The sequence below is a fragment of the Heteronotia binoei genome, chromosome 5 (assembly GCF_032191835.1).
Source record: "Heteronotia binoei isolate CCM8104 ecotype False Entrance Well chromosome 5, APGP_CSIRO_Hbin_v1, whole genome shotgun sequence".
In the NCBI taxonomy this organism is placed as follows: domain Eukaryota; kingdom Metazoa; phylum Chordata; class Lepidosauria; order Squamata; family Gekkonidae; genus Heteronotia; species Heteronotia binoei.
In genome coordinates this window covers 109,449,995-109,462,114 of record NC_083227.1, presented here as the reverse complement: position 1 = coordinate 109,462,114, position 12,120 = coordinate 109,449,995, and the positions used below count along the sequence as shown (strand labels likewise).

At 41.3% G+C, this 12,120-nt stretch overlaps 1 protein-coding gene across 7 annotated transcripts in view; it reads left to right on the top strand.

Moving 5' to 3' along the window:
* The window catches only part of BSN (bassoon presynaptic cytomatrix protein), a 383,958-nt gene that overhangs the window by 38,698 nt on the left and 333,140 nt on the right, over positions 1–12,120 (top strand). The gene's annotated exons all lie outside the window — the stretch shown is intronic.

Below are 12,120 nucleotides of genomic sequence, written 5' to 3'. Positions count from 1 at the left end.
CTGGGATGGAACTGAGTCCTTGTGATGGATCTGCATGCTCCTCTGAGTGCCCCTCCCAAATCGTCACTGGGATGGGTTCAATGGAGAGCCAGCCCTGATCCCATTTAGTTGTAATGTTATCATCTGTGAATTTGGGGAGAGGCTGTGGCTCTGTGGTGGCACATCTGCTTGATATGCAGAAGATTCTGGGTAGAATCTCCAGCTAAAAGGATCAGGTGGAAAGGGATGTGAAATATCTCTGCCTGAGATCTAGAAAGACACTGGCTGTCTGATGGGACAATACTGATCCTGATGGACCAGTGGTCTGATCTGGAATAATGCAGCTTTATTGGATTGGAATTTTCACTGGATTGGAACTTCATGTATACTCAGCTCACCATCAGATTGCTTTCAGTCCCCCACAACAAGTGAAGAATGCATTGGACTGAAAACTTGTGATGTTGGTGAGGGATGACTGAGGTGTCTTATTATCTCAGACTGCTAGATTCATTCTGTTTTCTTTTGTGGTAGGAGAGCTCCATGAGAGATGTTATCCTAGATACATAATGGCTCTACCTGCTGTTTTATCCTTGCAATAACCTTGGAAGGTTAGGCTGAGCCACAGTAACTGCCAGAAAGTCAGCCAGTAAGCTGTCCTAAGTGGACATTCTTTCTACTACATCTCTCTCTCTCTCGGCTTGACTTCGCGAACGAAGATTTAAGAAGGGTGCAGTAGTCCACGTCTGCTGCAGGCTTGCTGGTGGCTGACAAGACCAATGCGGGACAGGCAGATCCGGCCACAGTGGCTGCAGGGAAAAGTCTGATTTGGGGTTGGTGCTGTAGCAGTGCGATTCTTCCTCAATCTCCTTTTGTCCTCAAGACCAGCTATGCGTGCGTTCTCAAAGGAAGAGACAGCCTGGTGGATGGTGTGCCTCCATGCTTTGCGATCTGAGGCTAGGTCAGACCACTGGTGATGGTTGAACTACATACCACTGCTTCATTTTCATAAAGATTTTATATATTCATCTCATCAACGGGCAGCCACAGCACACCCTTCTTCATTTAGCTACCTTTCATTTGCTGTATGTCCTTTTTCATTTTAAAAATCGTTTGCACACAAACATTAGTATTCATATCTAATTAAAGATGCAGCACCCTAGCTGCTGTTACTGCTCAGTCTCCATTTATTTCAAAGGAATCTGATATTTGTTCAGCAACTGTGCTTGAATTATGCTCCTGTTGTGTTAATGCATGTTTGCATGAGTATTTGTATGAAATACATTTTCATATGAATGTTCATTATGCTTTTCCATTTAGAGAAATGAAACTGAATTTCCTGAATGGCATTAAAGGGAATTAAGAGGTTGAGAATAAATAACATGATTTATAAACTCAAACGAGTTAGCATCAACAGAATTTGCTCATTTCCATTATGTCTCTGGCAAATAAGAGAACCAGAAGACCAACTTCAATAATTCTTGTTCCTTTCTTTGTTTCTTTGGAAAATTCAAATGAACAGTAAGTATGATAGGAGCACAAAGGAGCTTCTGAAAGGAAGAGCCTCATAATGAGGCACATTAAAAGGATATCAGCAGTTTATTAAGGCACATTAAGGCCGCACCCACTTTCTAAAAACACCTGGTGGGTGCCCGGAAAGGTGTTGGCCCATCAGCACTACATTAGGAACCCCTGCTGTACATAAAAATACCACAACTATAACCAGGGAACATTTTTCTTCTCTTAATTTCATATATAGTGTTGTATTTTATAACCACAGTTTTCAAAGAAAGAAAGGAGAAAGAAGCAGACATGTAGCTTTCTGACTACAATATGCACAAGTAGTTGCTGCACTTTTTTCAGTGAAGAGCTGCTAGGTTGGATGCTATATAAAATATCTGGGCACAGAAATGCAACTTCCCTTTCTTCCTCATCCCCCTGCAGCCTGAAATGCTACTTGTAAGGGATGGGGGACACCCCAGAACAGCATGAGCACAGAGCTGGAAGGCTGTTACAGGAGGGGAAAATGCTGAAAATCCCGGGGCCCCCGCATACATGCACAGATCTTGTAGATGAGATCTAAGCCATCATATCTTGTTTGGTGACTTCCTCTTCCTCTCAGTCTCAGGTATGGTGGCCACTGGCAGGGGATGGGAGTAATGTAGACCAGGGGTGGCCAACGGTAGCTCTCCAGATGTTTTTTGCCTACAACTCCCATCAGCCCCAGCCACACCTGAGGTAGATCTGTGTTGGGAAACAACTGGAGAATTGGGAGTGGAGCCTGGGGAGGAGAGGGACTTCAGTGGGATACAATGCCATGGAGTCCAACTTCTAAAGCATCCATTTTCTCCAGGGGAATGCTCATGACTTAGTTTGCAGTGGTGGAAGTGCTACAGAGAGTAATTGTTCAACTTGCCACAGCTGGATTTCTGTGTCCAATTTAGCATGTCACATTTCGAGAAGGATGTTGACAAGCTAGAGAAAACCAAAGGAACAGCTGTGAAGGCCTGAAAACATTTAGAAAATATGCCTTAGAAGGAAATATCAAGGATTCAAAACTGTTTAGCCCTGAGAAGATATGATTAAATTTGTCAAGCACTCAGTCTATTTTTTTCAAGTACTTAAAAGGTGACCATATAAAAGCTAGTTATTCTCCTCTATCACAGACCACAGGGATGAATGAGCTTGAATTCTGACAAAAGAACACATTGCTTGGGTAGTTGTAGAATCATTTTAAATGGGTGGTTTTAAGTGGAGACTGGTTTGACAAGTCATGTTCCACTTCAGCAGATTTCCAAAACTCATGTCATAATAAATGTATTAGTTTTTAAGAAATCACAATTTTTTTTGTTGTTTTGTTGCAAGTGACTTGCACTGCAATCCTATGCATAGTTATACCCTTCTAAGTCCATTGAAGTGAATTGGCTGAGAAAGGTATAACCCTGCCTAGGGTGGCACTGTTACACAGCTGCCTACCTGTAATTTCCCAACCTTGATTTTCTAATAACAGAGTTCATATCCTGAACTCTAGTTTATATTAAATGCAGATTGACAAACATCTGTAGACCCAGGTGAATAATGTGAATTTATTTTAACATTTTGCACAAGTACTTGCTTTAAGTTCTCTGTTTGCTGAGTTGTTCTTTGATGGCAGTTAATTAATCATGATGCTTGAGCACAGTTTTGCTTAGGAAAGCTTGCACGGTTATGAACATTCTTTGACATGACTTTGCTCCTTGGAATGTTGATCATTTAGGGAACTACAAATTAAGCACAGTCTTCAAGGTATTTACACCCACTCAGCATTTAATTTTGCTTTCCACTAGAAGAAGCAAATTATGTTTTATTTGTTCCCTTGCTCTTTGCTTTGCTAGTTAACATATCGAGCTATCACTTATTTTGAACCTGGGTTCAATCTATTTTCCTGAGTATGATGGCATTATGTTTGAATCATGTCAGCTTTAATAATTTTTATCTAAAAAGAAATGCAACTGACTGTGTGTGATCAACAGAGGCATATAAGGCTAGCAATACTGCCTGATGAATGACACCCATTCTTAAATGCAGGCACAGAATGTAAAAAGGAGAGGGAAAACAATCTCAGCTGTAAAGCACATTTAAGTAATGGCATGGGTTGGGCATATATAAGGCTGACGCAGTGAACTGAGATCCCATTTTGGATCATTTGGATTAGGTAGTGGTTATTCTATGGTCTTGACATAGGGAAATAAATTTATTTACCACCTGGGTTGAATCTAAATTTCACCAGTGCCACCCTTGAGAGTTAAAAGTATTCCTCATTGCAGGGTTTTAAGAAAGTCTCTATAGCTTCTGGCTCAGATTGAGGCAGTAAAAGTAAAGAGCTGTACTTGTTGAATGTTTCAGCATGAGGGAGGGTCAGATCCTCACTGTTGTCCTTGTAATGCGTCTCAAGTTAATGTAACTTTGGGTTTATCTGAGGATACATGAATTATAAAATATACTATTAAACATAATTATAAAGAGTATATAGCCATTTTTTAAGCATTGGCATTAGATAATGTGTTCTGACTGATTTTGCACTCACCCTACGCTGCTCTGACATTCCTCTTTTCAGTGCGGCATTGTTCCAATTTCCCACTATCTGCCCCGGGGCTTCAGCTTGTGTTGGCATTTTTGCATGGCAAAGAGAAACTGCTAAAAAACAGTTTCTCTTTGCCGCACAAAAACGTCGATCTTTGCTGAAGCCTTGGGGCAGATAGTGGGAAATTGAAAGGACACAGCGCTGAAAAGAGGAATGTCAGAGTGGCATAGGGTGGGTGGGAAATTGGTCACAGAAATTAGTGTTCAAAATATCCTGATGCTGATCTGCCTTGTTCTTCTGAGTGACTTTGATGCTGTAACTACTATGGAAATAACTGGAATTGTGTTATATACTTATTCAATACTCCAAGATTTTCCTTCTTTGATTTGATTCAAGGGATGAAAACCATCTGTTTCTGTATCTCAGTTAAGAGGGCTTCCCACTTGTACCCTGAAAGCATAAAGAAATTTTGATGTAAGATTTACATGCTTCATTTTGGTTGGAAAAGATCTCAGCCAAAATGAAGCATGTAAACAATCTTGCACCAAAATTTCCTCTTGTAAACAAAGTGTGCTACAGTCACAGCCTGAAATTGACTGTTCCCCTTAGCATTTGATCGCTCTGGTCTTTGAGTTTGGGAATGTAGGCATTATCTGGATTGCAGGCAGGAATTACTTGTTGTTTATCTTGAGACATCAACTCAACAGTATCAGCAATTCACGTCTTTAGCATAACTGTTCTATATGCAGACCTTTTCTGCAGTTTATAATCCCCTTTGAAAACCAGAATGTTTTCTGAAATCTGGTACAGTCTATTCAACTGTTTCTCATCTTTGAAAAATAATTTAAATTGCTCAATATTGGGAGTACAATATGAAAAAACTCTAGTTCAATTTGAAGTTGGCCAGGAAGCAGATCTAACAGGAGATTTCCACTGAGGAAATTATGACCGATTTCGCACTCAGTTTACTCCGCTGTCACGTTCCTCTTCTCCGTGCAGCGTCCTTCGGATTTCCCACTATCTGCTCCAGAGCTGCAGCAAACATTGCGGTTTTCACATGGCAAATGGAAACCGCTAAAAACCAGTTTCCGTTTGCCCCACAAAAACTGTGATGTTTGCTGCAGCTTCGGAACAGATAGTGGGAAATCCGAAGGACACTGCGTGGAGAAGAGGAATGTGACAGCAGGGTAAGCCGAGTGTGAAATCAGTCAAAGTATTTTTGGCCTCCATTTCATGAGTCCTTTTAATTTTAAGGATTATTTTCCCACCTGGGTTTCCACTCTAGATTCTTTTGTTTTTTGGAGACTTTTAACACATTTGCACAATATCCTGCATTTCCTTTTTAAGTTCTTATATATGAGAGCCCCATGGCGCAGAGTGGTAAAGCTGCAGTACTGCAGTCGGAGCCCTCTGCTCATGACCTGAGTTCGATCCCAGCGGAAGCTGGTTCAGGTAGCCAGCTCCAGGTTGACTCAGCCTTCCATCCTTCCGAGGTCGGTAAAATGAGTACCCAGCTTGCTGGGGGGAAAGTGTAGATGACTGGGGAAGGCAATGGCAAACCACCCCATAAAAAGTCTGCCGTGAAAACGTTGTGAAAGCAGCATCACCCCAGAGTCGAAAACGACTGGTGCTTGCACAGGGGACTACCTTTACCTTTATTGTCCAAGTAGGAGATCTTGCTTTTTGTTTCTTTTGCCTTGAGTGTTGCACATCTGCTTTGTGAGCACTCACCATCTTTCTGTACTACGCTATATCTTCAGATTGTTCTAATTCCAGCTACTCTGCCATAATCTTTGGGGAGTGGGGCATGGGCAGGTTCTTCCAAATATCCAGCTTCTTTATTTAAAGCATTTATGTCCACCGGCACTCTCAACATCAGCTTCCAAAGAGCATAACATCTATTGAATTACCAACACTCTCACCTTGCATCATTTCTTTGGGTCCCCCAGAGGTATATTCATGGGCAGAAACTAATGAGGGATTAAACAAATCAATTTAAAATAAACAGAAAACAAATACATAGAATCTCTGTAGAGAGGGTGTTCTATGATGAAGGTGACAACTGATGAGTACCTGTCTCTGATGTGCATCCATTATGCTTCTTCTGGTATGCATATATAAAGAGATGTTAGCTGCTAGACAGGTTTGGATAGAATTAAGCACCATCTTTCAGAAATCCTGGCCTGAACCATTTAGTGCTTTAAAGGTAATAACCACCAATTTAATTTGAATCCCCCCCTTACATCTTAGGTCACACTCACTACAGGTACGTGTGTGTGTGTAGCAGGGGGTGCCCATTGTGGGAATCACACCATCAGTCATGCCTGGTTTCAATGAGGTTTTATGGTGCCTAGCCTTTTACTTCATCCTGAGAGGCAAGATAGCTCAGACAGTCTCAAACAACACAGCTACCATGTAATACATAAACAAAGGGGCATATGCTTTACTATACTCTTTCTTCTTGAAAGTCAACTGGGGGAGTGGTGCATACTGTACCGAATAATTATAATAGCCATTCATGTAGCAGGCAAGGACCTACCCTAGGAGATGCCTCAGGAGGCAAGGGAAAGTGGCACATTAATGGGCCTTGACAACAAATGATCATCATCATCACATCATCACATTCTATTTATATCCCGCCCTCCCTGCCGAAGCAGGCTCAGGGCGGCTAACAACAGAAATTCAATACATACATTGTGTTATAACTAACAATATAAACCTACAGATAATTAAAAACTATTAAAATTTTAAAAACAATAAAATTAATATTAATATGTTAATATGTTAGTGCTATTATGCAGATGGTGAATTTACTTAGCAGTTTAATCAGTGAAGGCCATTCGAAAGAGGACGGTCTTGCAGGCCCTGCAGAACTGTTCAAAGTCCTGCAGGGCCCGCATTTCTTCGGGAAGCTGATTCCATAGCTGTGGAGCCAAAACGGAGAAAGCCCGAGTACGGGTGCTTTGAAGTTTTACCTCTTTTGGCCCGGGAATAGTCAGCAGGTTCTTCCCTGCTGACCTCAGTGCTCTCTGGGGTTCGTACAGGGAGAGACGGTCCCTAAGGTAGGCAGGTCCTCGGCCATATAGGGCTTTAAAGGTAACGACCAGCACTTTGTAATTAATCCGGTATAAAACTGGCAGCCAGTGCAGTTCACGCAGCCCCAGCTGTATGTGCTCCCACTTTGGGAGCCCCAACAGCAGTCTGGCAGCCGCGTTCTGCACTAGCTGCAGCTTCCGGGTTCGGCACAGAGGTAGCCCCATGTAGAGGGCATTACAGTAATCTAGTCTTGAGGTGACCGTTGTGTGGATCACTGTTGCCAGGTCCTGACGCTCTAGGAAGGGAGCCAACTGCCTTGCCCACCTCAGATGAAAAAAGGCTGACTTGGCAGTGGCTGCTATCTGGGCCTCCATTGATAATGAAGGCTCCAGTAGGACTCCGAGGCTTCTGACTCGGTGCGCCGCTTTCAATGGCGCCCAGTCAAAGACCAGGAGAGATATTTGCGCCCCCAGAGCGCCCTGACCCAAGCAAAGGACCTCTGTCTTCGCTGGATTCAGTTTCAACCCACTCAGCCTTAACCAAGTTGCCACGGCCTGCAGTGCCAGATCCAGATTCTCTGGGACGCAGCCAGGACGGCTGTCCATTAGCAGATAGAGCTGGATGTCATCTGCGTACTGGTGACACCCAAGCCCATACCTCCTGGCAATCCGGGCAAGGGGGCGCATATAGATGTTAAATAGCATTGGCGAGAGGACTGCTCCCTGAGGCACCCCACAATGTAGTGTGCGTCTCTGGGAGAGTTCACCCCCGATTGCCTTGTCATCCTTGTCAATGTGAACTGGCTTTGTCAGCCTTGGTTTACATGTCAGCATATGCTTGCTGCTTGGTAAGAAATCAGGCTGGAGTCAGATGCCAGTGATCTGTGACAGTTCCTGACAGCTTCCCTTATCTGGTTTATACGGTGCTGTCCAGAGGATTGTGCCTATGGAAGATGACTCAGCACTGAGTGCTGATTGGTGTTTGTGTGTTGCTTAAATGTATATAACTGTGAATAGACTGTACTGTTCATCTCTGCTCTCAATCGTGTTGTCTGGCGAAGCACCTTGTCAGTGTGTACCAGCATAACTGCAAACTTGTAAATAAATGTAAATAGTTAGCACAAGTCAGTGTGCAACAGTTGCTATCTATTATTAAGCCTCACAAATCCAGAGCATACCAGCACATATGCAGTGTGGCTGAAAAAAAGGGGGTGGTTTTGCAAGATATGATGCAGTCTATGCTTACTGTTGCTGGTTTATCTGTTATTTACTGAGCTGAAGCATTAAAGGATGTGTGCTACATAAGCAACAGGATTTGGTCTAGGTCCATAGATAACATTCCCTACAAGGTGTTGTACAATAAAAACCCCAGTTTAAGACATTTAAAATTTTTGGCACCGAAGCCTGGGTGAATGTTCCTTTAAACCAAAGGCGACAAGGGGGAGCTCGCTCCAAAAAGCTTCTCTTCCTCGGTTATCAAACAGGAATGAAAGCATACAGGTTTGCAAACGAACATCAAACGCTAAGCTTTAACAGGTCTGCCAATTTTTGTGAAATTCCATTTCAACCTTGGATTCTTTAAGAAAGTCTTTATCTTTTAAAATAGAAGGATTTAACCTCCACGTTCTTCTCACTTGTTTGCCTTTAAGTTTTAACATTACAGGACTGTGATCTGATATGACTCTTGTTTGAATTTCTGTCTCAACTAAATCTTTAACCAAGTTTGTGGAGAGCCAACACATATCGATTCTTGACCACGTTTGGTGGCCGGTAGAGTAGTATGTAAAGTCTTTCGAATTTGGGTATCTTGTTCTCCATACATCAACTAGCTCCAGTTCTTCTGCAAGCTTCCAAAAACTTGTGGGTAGTTGGAGACCTTTGACTTTAGTATGTTTGTGTGTTTTTTTATCCAATTGTCTATCAGAAACTGCGTTAAAGTCTCCTACTATGCAGTATTCTGCATAGTCCAGATTTGACAACCTAAGATGTAAGTTTTTGAAAAATTTCTCTTGGTGATCATTCAGGGCATAAATATTTGCCAGTAAGATTTTTTTTTATTGTCCACCATAACTTCCACTAATAGGATTCTTCCATCTTCTGAAGCATACTGTAATTGTGGATTAAATTTGTCCTTAACGTAAATTGCCAATCCCCTTTTCTTTTTATTTGTATCTGTTGCTGTAAACGAATTGCCAAGTTTCTTATTTTTCAGAAAGTGTTGATCTTTAGCCAAAATAAGAGTTTCTTGTAAACAAATTATATCCATTTCCAGTTTTGTTAGATATCTAAAGGTCTTCCTCCTTTTTATAGGAGAATTAAGTTTATTCACATTAATAGAGATTATTGATGCCATTATGGATTTTTCTTATCATTATCTTTTTTATCTTTTTTAGTCCGGAATCTTGTTGGATATTTCCATGGTTCATTTGGATCCTCTTCATCTGAGCCTTCTTCTTCCTTTTTTTTTCTTTTTCTTCCCCTCTTTTTTCTCCGCTCTCTCCAGAAAGTTTTGCGCTTTCAAGATAGAGTTTATCCTATATCTGTTCTCTTCATAGGTAAAGAGTAAGCCTTCCAGCATTAGCCATGTATAAGGTATTTCTCTTTCTCTCAAAAAGTTTGTCAGGGTTTGATATTCTCTTCTCTTTTGTCTGACTGGCCGTGGCACCTCTCTCAAAATTTTCACCGTATTTCCTGCTATCGTCACTGGTTTATCTCTTGCTTGCTTCAAAATATTGTCTTCGGTCCTCTTTCTTGTGAGCTTCGAATGGATTTCGCTGGGCAATTTATTCTTTCTCGTAAAACTTGGTGGTACTCACTTAACTTGATCAAATTCTTCTTCCATCCTTTCAGGTGTCACCTGTAAGATTTCTGCCAAGGCCTCACTTAATATTTTCTATAAATCTTCAGTTTTTTTCTTCTGGTTCATTTTGGAACCTCAGCATGTAGGCTGCTCTGTCTATTTCTAACTGTAGGAGTCTACTATCATTTACTTTCTGTTCTTTCTCCAGCTGGTCTACCTTACGTGTGTTGTCCGTCACCTGTGCATCTAGTGCCTTTTAAGCTTTATCGGTCTCTGCTGTCTGTTTTCTGTTCTCTTGAAGCTCTTGTTTGATCTCTGCCATCTGCTCTCCTATGTTATCTACTTTACCAGTCAGCTGTACTATGGCAGTTAGTAGCGTATTTTGCATCTCTTTCATATCTCCCTGCATGGTTGTAAACTTTCCTGGACCAGACGAAGAACTGGGTGAGGGGATTGGTGGTTTACCTTCTTGATTATCTTTTTTTAAAATTATCTCTTTAAAGCCAGTAGCAGCTTTATTTTCCATCCTTATTAGTATATTTGCACACAGCCATAAATTTCATGCACTGCCTCTTCAGTAATCTGTTTTGGAACTCAATGTTTATATTAGATGAGCTAGTATCTTTAAGACAGTATCAATATTATACAAAGATCATAGTTTGTTTAGAAAAAAACAGCCTTCTTGCTTCTATCAACAATTTGACAAACCCAAAACAGCAATAAGACTTATATTAAACAAAACCTTTTTAGCACAACAATCTTTAGTATCACCAAGCCAAAACAGTTCAGCTCACTGAGAAAGAGACAATTCACTGTGGTGTCTTTTCCAAAGCAAATAGTTCAATGGAACCCAAGTCCTAACAAGTTCATCCAACTGCTCCAAGCTATAAATTGTAATCCAGGGCTGGATGCCCCATTTGTATAATCCACAGGTAAAATCAGAGATTAAAAAGTAGCCCAGAGAAAAAAAAATAAGATAAACAAAAATAAAGCAATCCAAATGTTTCCAAAATAAAAATGAAGAAATGAAAACTCCACAGATAGTGAAGAAAAGAAAAAAGAATGGAGGAAAAAAAGGGTAAAAAGGTAAAAAATAAAAAATATTCAGACTATATAAAAATAGGACCAAAATTAAAGGGTCATATCCATATTATCCACCATCAGGAATTTATAATCCAGTTAGAAGCTTTCACAGCTATTCTTCCATCAGTCAACAATATAGCTGAATTTTATAATCCATTGTACAAATCCCATAAGAGTTTAAATGTCTATTTAGAACCCACAGAAACTTATTCAGGATACTTCAGCATAAACTTCAAACTCCTTCCTTTTCTTATATCTTTCAAGGTCTCAAAAGTTTATATAACACTGTATCCGTCCTATAGAATTCAATTCTTTATAATATTCATTGACGACTGTGCCTTCTTGCACCAGCTGTCCTTCTCATCCACATATGCTTGCAAGCAACTTTCCAACAGCCAAGTCTTCCTCCCAGAAAAAAGTTTAAGATGGGTCAATTCAATTCAGCCATCAAGTCTTTTCTATCTTTAGGGACTGGTGTGATTCATATTTCCCATGCTAGCATTCGAAAAGTCACCAGGTTAGGCAGGAACTTTTGGAGGCCTTGGAAGAGAAAGGGAGAGAGTTATACCCCCCCCCCTTTCTCACCGCCTTTGCCTCTGTCCGTGTTCCGCTTCACTCCCAACTCTCCAGTTCCCCTGGTGAGACAAGTAGTACTTCAAAACTCAATATTAGAAGAAAAAAGAGACTTACAATCTTCATAATGATAATGCAGCTTATTCAGCTCATGCAGAAACACTTGATAGAGAAGAAAGAAGAGCTCCGGCAGTCAACCCCAATGCCATTTAAAAATGGCGATCAGAGCAGCGAGGCTCACAGTGAGCCGGGCTTGGGAGACAGCCACCGCTGTCAGTCCCGACCTGCAGCTTGAGCTGTCCACCTTCCGAGACCCTTCCTGGGTCCCAGAGTTGGGTCTCCTGAAGGGAGAGACCCCACAACTGCACAATTAAGGAACAGCTCTGAATGAGCCAGTCCAAGTCGCTTCTTAGATCAGGTTGCTGAAACCAGAAGTCTAGGGCACTGATTCTACACTATATTATGAACTGGCAAGTCAGCCACTTTGAGGTATTGGTACAGCACACTCAGCAAAGGGAGTTTTAGATGGATAACCATGTTAGCCTGTAGTAGTAGAACAAAACTTGAGTCCTGTATCACTTTAAAGACCA